This window comes from Odocoileus virginianus, chromosome 6, assembly GCF_023699985.2.
Source record: "Odocoileus virginianus isolate 20LAN1187 ecotype Illinois chromosome 6, Ovbor_1.2, whole genome shotgun sequence".
Lineage (NCBI taxonomy): Eukaryota > Metazoa > Chordata > Mammalia > Artiodactyla > Cervidae > Odocoileus > Odocoileus virginianus.
The window spans coordinates 74,908,869-74,916,607 of NC_069679.1; the positions used below are offsets into that span (position 1 = coordinate 74,908,869).

General features: G+C 49.0%; 1 pseudogene; it reads right to left on the reverse strand.

Moving 5' to 3' along the window:
* Window positions 1-3,297: 3,297 nt before the first annotated feature.
* LOC110136536 (ankyrin repeat domain-containing protein 40-like) lies at window positions 3,298-5,555 on the reverse strand (annotated as a pseudogene).
* Between the last annotated feature and the right edge of the window lie 2,184 nt (window positions 5,556-7,739).

Consider the following 7,739-nt stretch of genomic DNA (forward strand, 5'->3'; position numbering starts at 1 on the left):
GGGAGGGAGGGCACAAACATGCAATCCAGAGTACTTCATATACTGGTCTAGATTAATTTATTCAACAAATAGGGGAACCAGATTAATTGTAAGACAGGATGGTATACTCCCTATGGGGAACACGAAAGTGAATAAAGTGTGGTTCCTGTTCTCCAGGAATTCACAGCTTAGCTGGGGTGTTCAAAGACCCATTTCCTCCCATCTCCAGGATCTGGAGATAAAAATCCAGAAGTATCAACGGCAATAAGCAGTAATTCTTCAGCTCTCCCCACTACCCGTTATTGGTCAAAGTTCATTCAGATGTCTTCTGGGAATTCCTAACAGATATGTCCTGTGGTCTCATTAACAAGCCCTCCAGCCCGCAGGTGGCAAAACCCTTCTGCCTCCTTGGGTGGATGCAGCCCAGCTACCACTGAGCACACTCGCCCTCATCAGCATCGCCCCTGTGGCTGCTGGGAGGGTGAGACATGGGCACAGCCACCAGTATTGCTGCCTTTGCCAGAACCCACCTTTACTGAGGCTGGCATAGGTGGTGGGCATCACCCAGGCCTCCCAAAGAACCCAGCATCCTTCCTGTACAGGAGCTCCCACCACGGCCACTGCTGCCACGTCCTACGCCATAGCCCCCTCCTGTCGTGGGCGCAGCTAACACACTGTGCCCTGGGGACTCCCACGTGCTGAAGCCACCTCTGCTGCTCGGAAGAGGGGAAATTCCTCTTAGCACCGCCCCACTCCCCTCGACCCCTGCCAATGGTGCTGGCTCAAGGAGATTTGGAGTAAAGACAACCTTTTTAGGGAGGACGGTGAGGGCAGATTTAGGGTCAGAATGCTTGCTTTCACATCCAGATCTGCCATCGACTGCATGACCTTGGGCAAGAAATTAAGTTTCTGAGCCTCAGTTTCCATGTCAGAAACACAGGTAAGACAAGAGCAACTATCTCATAGGTTTTGTATGAAGATGAATGATAATAATAAGGCTGAAATAGCATTTCGTATGAAACAAGAACTATTCTAAGAGATTTAGGCCTTACTTCTATTATCATTCCCCTTTTACAGAGTGGGGAACTAAGGCACACAGTAATTAACTTCAACTGCCAGAGGTCACATAGGTAATAAACGATATAGCCAGCGTTTGAACCCACACCCTTCAGTTCCAGAGGCCACATACTTCACCTCTGTGCCACACTGTTCCCTCATGGGGAGCCCTGTTTTCAGTGCTTTGCTTGAAAGAACTTGTGTCATCCTACACAATCCTAGGACATAAGAACTGTAATTATGCCCATTTTGCAGAGGAGGCAACTGAGGCAAGCAAGAATAAGCAAATAGATTACAGAAGATGATGCACTTAAAGTGTGTAGCATTAATTACATGTTAGCCTGCTTTTCCCAGGACTTAGACTTGCACCCAGGGGCTGGGCTGGAGGAACTCCCTGAGGCCTGGGATCCCCATGGTGCCATAAACCACTGAAATAAGGTTAGTACCCCTGGAGTGACTTGGAACACCATCAAATTCTTATCTATTGGCCATTTTCAGATCCCAAACAGTTTTTTTCCTGGTTCTCTAGAGTCCAAGTGCCTTTGTTTAAATCCTAGTTCTATTGCTAAGTCTTAATCATGCATAAGAAATATGACCTTTTAGAAATTCCACTTCTGCATCAATTACGTACATAAAATAACACCCTGCTCCTCAAAGTGTGGTCCATGGACCAACAGCATCAGCATCACCTGGGAGCTGGGTGGAGATGAAGAATCTCAGACTCCTCCTCAGGCCTGCTGGATCAGAGTCATTTTAATAAGATTCCTAGAGATTCGTGTGCATGGGCATATCCAACCCGTAGCACTGTTAGTGGGAGGATGATAATGATGAACCCCAGATATTTAGATGGGGTAATAGACAACCAACTCTTGAAGTTCTTAAAGGAATGGGAATACCAGACCACCTTATCTGTCTTCTGAGAAACCTGTGTGCATGTCAAGAAGAAACAGTTAGAACCTTACATGGAACAACTGACTGGTTCAAAATTGGGAAAGGAGTACAACATGGCTGTATACTGTCAACTTGCTTATTTAACTTCTATGCAGAATACATCATGTGAAATGTCAAACTGGATGAATCACAAGCTGGAATCAAGACTGCAGCAAGAAATATCAACAACCTCAGATATGCAGGTGATACCACTCTAATGGCAGAAAGCAAAGAGAAAACTAAAGAGCCTCATGATGAAGGTGAAAGAGGAGAGTTAAAAAGCTGGCTTAAAACTCAACATTCAAAAAATTAAGATCATGATATCTGGTCTCATCACCTCATGGCAAATAGATGGGGGAGGCTGTTCAGTTCAGTTCAGTTGCTCAGTCGTGTCCGACTCTGTGACCTCGTGGACTGCAGCACGCCAGGCCTCCCTGTACATCACCAACTCCCAGAGCCTGCTCAAACTCAGGTCCATCAAGTCACTGATGCCATTCAACCATCTCATCCTCTGTCGTCCCCTTCTTCTCCTGCCTTCAATCTTTCCCAGCATCAGGGTCTTTTCCAATGAGTCAGTTCTTCACATCAGGTGGCCAAGGTATTGGAACTTCAGCTTCAGCATCAGTCCTTGCAATGAAAATTCAGGACTGATTTCCTTTAGGATGGACTGGTTAGATCTCCTTGCAGTCCAAGGGACTCTCAAGAGTCTTCTCCAACACCACAGTACAAAAGCATCAATTCTTCAGCACTCAGCTTTCTTTATAGTCCAACTCACAACCATACATGACTACTGGGAAAACCATAGCCTTGACTAGATGGACCTTTGTTGGCAAAGTAATATCTCTGTTTTTTAATATGCTGTCTAGGTTTGTCATAGCTTTTCTTCCAAGGAGCAAGCTTCTTTTAATTTCATGGCTGTAGTCACCATCTGCAATGATTTTGGAGCCCAAGAAAATAAAGTCTGTCACTATTTCCATTGTTTCCCCCATCTATTTGCCATGAATTGATGGGATCAGAACCCATGATCTTAGTTTTTTTTTTTTTTTAGAAACAGAAAGTCATGAGTGTTTACAATGGACAAGGTAGGGGGAGGGGAAGCTCTTTTGGTTAACAGCGTATTTACATTAGGTAACTGTATTCTTAAATACTTTTAACCTGAGTAACATTTATAAGTATGTTATGTGAAACCTCACAGCCACAAGTCACACCACAATTCCTGTGTCCAGTCCCTCGGCTTTCCCATCTTCTTCTCTAGTGAGTTCACACTTCGGGAGAGTTGTGAACACGCAACACCAAGAGAACTGCGTCCTGGCCCTTCAGGTGCACCGTCAACAGGATGGAAACAGGCTCTGCTCTCTCAGCTTCTGCCTAGACAACTTACATGCACAGAAAACACACTCGGTATAGAACCGTCGGCTTCTGCCTCGCCAGGCCACTTCTCAGCTGTTCACAGCTTCAAGCAAGAGGTTTACTGTGCACCAAGAGGCTTGAAGAGTGGCACCACTGCTTGGGGGTCAGGGGCTTCCTACCTTGGCAGAACGATGTTAGTATATACTATGAAGTGGCATCAGGGGCCCTCCTTGGGCATCCAAGGCATTAGATCAGTGGCTTGTCCTTGGCCCACTGTCACAATACTCAGTAATAAAAGTTCCTGCTGCATTAGTAAGTCAGTGTTGAAGCTCTCCTATTATAGCAAGGCCTTTCAGTCAGTCTGGATGCAGCATTTCTGAACAGAAAATTTTCACTTATCATTAAAACCAGTTCCAGCTCTTGAAAATCTTGGAGTCGAGCAACATCTCTGTCCTTTCTTACCAGAGTATTGGGTAGCTTTCTGATCTTCTCCACTTGACCAGGATTAACACCCAGCTCACAGCAACTCACTCTGAGCAGCTTTTGGTAGGTGAGCTCCTGTCGGTCCAGTTCAATTTCAATGAAATCATTTTCTCTAAGAGATGGGTTCTGAATCTTCACCTTGAGTACCAGCTCTTGCATATTAAATGGAAATGTTCCAGTGAAGAAAAATGGCTGGAATGCTGGCGCTGGTCCTGCATATGTCCCATTTTGAGGTTCCAGAGACATTGGTGGCTTGGATGGGACAGTACAGAACAGGGATAGAGTCTGACTCACTGGTGGCTGACAAACAGGACCTGGTTTTGTGCTTTCTGGTGTTCTAAGTATGGCAGAGGGGGCAGACACATCCCCGTTCTGAACCAGTGCCAACGAGGTGTGGTCCGGCTGAAAGGGCCCAAGCAGCGGCGGTTCTCCAGGGGCAGCAACGGAGGCGAGCCACCTGCAGGGGGTGATGCAGGAGGCGCGGAGGGGCCCATTCTGTAGCTGGGCTGAATCCTCTGATGCAGGTGTACAGATAAAAGGGAAGGCTGGCTCAGCCAAATAGTTGGGAACGAAGGGCAGTTCTGACTCCTTCTTCAGCTGGGGGTGGTCGTCGCTGTCACCATCATCATCTTCCACTCCCATAATCTTCCTAATTTCTCTTCTTGATGTTAGCTGGACGGGCATTTCTCCCTTTGTGGTAAGAATCTCTTTGTCAGCTCCTGATTTCAGTAAGTAAGAGACCACCTGACCATGACTGTGTTTACACGCCCAATGTAAACAGGTCACTTCTTAAAATGTGGCCCCTTATTTAGCTGGGAAGGATTCAGTCACTGGCAGGTATCTGAAGTCTTGGATAAAGTCCCATATTTGAAACAGCCGTTGACCTCATTTCGGGAGTTCACATCCACCCCGCTCTCCACCAGTCCCCGAATGTCCCCCAAGGCCGCGGCCTCCCGCAGCCTCTCCTGCTGCTCCTTCTGCTCGAGGAGAGCGCTGTTTTCCCTCGGCCCCAGGTCCCCGCCAGGGCACGCACGCCCGCCCAGCCCTGGCCGGTCAGCGCCGCAGCCGCCGCCGCCGCCGCCGGAGAGACCGCGCGGGGCACACCTCCCTGTTCGTGTTCGCGCTGCAGCCCGTGCCGAGCCAGGGGCCTCCGTTCCTGCTTCGTGGCACGCCCGCCGCTCCCCTGCTGCCCCGGGCTTGCGGGCCTAAGCCTCCTTCTGGTCACGCCTCCCACAGGCCGGCTCCTGGGGAACCTATTCAGAGTGACTGATCTTAGTTTTCTGAATGCCGAGTTTTAAGCCAGCTTTTTCACTCTCCTCTTTCCCTTTCATCAATAGACTCTTTAGGCTGAGCACTGAAGAATTGATGCTTTTAAACTGTGGTGCTGGAGAAGACTCTTGCAATCAAACCAGATCAATCCTAAAGGAAATCAACCCTGAATATTCACTGGAAGGACTGATGCTGAAGTTGAAGCTCCAATTCTTTGGCCATCTGATGTGAAAAGTTCCTGATGCTGGGTAAGATAGAAGGCAAAAGGAGAAGAGGGTGGCAGAGGACAAGATATTTGGATGGCATCACAGACTCAATGGACATGAATTTGAGCAAACTCCAGGAGATAGTGAAGGACAAAGAAGGTTGCAATCCATAGGGTTGCAAAGAGTCGGACACAACTCAGCGACAGAACAACAGACACTTAACAGATAATAATAACTAATTTTGTCTAAGTGCTCACCATGTGGTAAACCCTCAACATGCATTATTCCACTTAATTCACATAATGTCCTGTGAGGTGGTTTTTAGAACTGCTGTTTTGGAAATGAGGAATCCCAGGCCCAGGAAGCTCATGTGATTTCACAGCCAGTAAACAGTAAAGGCAGGTGCCTCCAGAGTCCGCCGTATCCACTACAAGGCTGGATGTTTCCAAAGCACTGTCATTAGGTCTCCTAATGATGCTCCCATTAATATGACAAAACTCATTTCCACTAACTGAATCCCTATTATGTGTCAGAGAGTGAGCTCCATGCATTCATAGGTTATCTGACTTTCAGAAGTCCTTTGAGGAAACAATTTTCATCCTCATCCAAACCAAGATGCTTAGATCAGAGAGGTTAAATAACTTGCCCGTAGTTGCACAGCCAGAAAGTGATAGAATCGGGATTCCAACCAGGCAGTCCTGCTCCAAAGCCCAGGTCCTCTACCCATAGACTATGCTGCCTCCTCCTGGCTTTGCCCTGTCCTGCTCTGGTTTTTGTTGGTTTGTTTGTTTTTGTCCACGTTACTCGTGATGTGGGATCTTAATTCCCAGACTAGGGCTTGACCCTGCATCCCTTGCAGTGGAAGTGTGGTGTCTTAACCGCTGGACCACCAGGGAAGTCCCCCTCCTCTGATTTTCAATTGTGTTTCCACCATAATTTCATGAGATCTGCCCTTAGGCCCAGGCAATGGGGTCCCCGTCCCCCTACAGTCACTCTTCTGCAGCCGTGCCCCTCCCCATGGGGCAAGGAGTCAGGAGCCATGCCTGTGCCCCTTTGTAGACAGATTCTTCATCCTCCCTGCCCTCTGGGCCCTCAATGGCTTCCAGTGCCTACGTGGGCCTCTTTTCTGGATTCCACCCTTGGGAGGTGGGTCAAGCCTCCAACATGCTCACCCCAGGCCGGATGGATGCTTAAGAGGGAGCTGTGTAGCAGAGGGTCAAAGCTGGGGGTTCAGGTCGCGGTGTCCTGGAGGAAGAGAAGTGGGAAAACCACAGGTCAGGGGGTACACTCTCATTCCAGCCACACAGGTGAAGGATGGGCCTGGTCTCAGGACTTGCCCTCCAGTTGGGTCCTGCAGATACATCCTACCTCCACTCTTCAGTTCTAAGTTCCTGGTTGAGAAACGTTTTGATATAAACTCCTCTCAGTCGCCCATGGCCTAAGCAGGGACATGCCCTCTGTAAGTACAATGAGCCAACGATGCCAAGGGGTTCACTGACTTAGCCCCAGCTTCAAACCTGGTTATTAACAGGGTGGGAGACAAGGGGATCCCCAGTCGGCCACAGGCCCCTAGTCTCAGCGGACAGACCAACAGGCTGAGACTCCCCGCCTCCAGTGTCAGCCCTCCCAGGTCCTGCCTAGATGGGAGGGGGGGCAGGCAAGGATGCAGCTTGTCATGTGTGAACAATGCAGGGTGGGCACACGGGGGGCGCTCAGAAAGATTATCTCACAGTTCAAACTCGTTAATGAAAGAAATAAATTAACCAAGCTCATTTTTCAGGGAATTCTTGTGTAAACTGGAAATTTTCCAGTCTGTGAGCCCTGTGCCAGGCCCTCCCATAAATCACAGCAAGTAGGCTGTCGGCTTGGCAGAGGGGGAAGGGGCGAGGGGGCGAGCAGCCAAGCAGAGGGGAAGCTGGTCGCCGGCCCGGCGGGGCTGTGCTGGGAGGACCGTGTCCTCCTGGCACCTTCTGCCTCCACTGAAGCACTGGGAAAAGAAAGAGGAAAAGAAAGAGCAGAGGCAAGAAGCAACCATGGGGCTTCTGCCAGCCTGTCAGCAAACACTCCTAGCCCCCCGACACCCCTAACCTGGGAGAAGCCCCCGAAACAGGTCATTTTTTAATTGAATACGGTATTAATTACTGCGTGCACCATTAACGGTTTGTGGGATTTGACTAATTAATGTAATAGTTTTTGAGTCACGCTCATTAAATATGAAAATTACGCTGGTGAAAGGTATTGGTTTCATTATCAATCTTGTATGGACAGGATGGGGGCAGGGACCGGCAGCAGATGGGATGGACCCCTGCCTGCCTCTTCTAGCTGCAGAGAGCTTTATTGGGGTTCCACAATCGAGGGGAGCCCGCAAGGGGGCCTGGTGGAGGAGAGAGGGAAGATGATCCTGAGGGAACGCTGGGGGCAAGCTCTCATCAGGCATGACCTCTGATGAGGCAGTGACCACGCAGG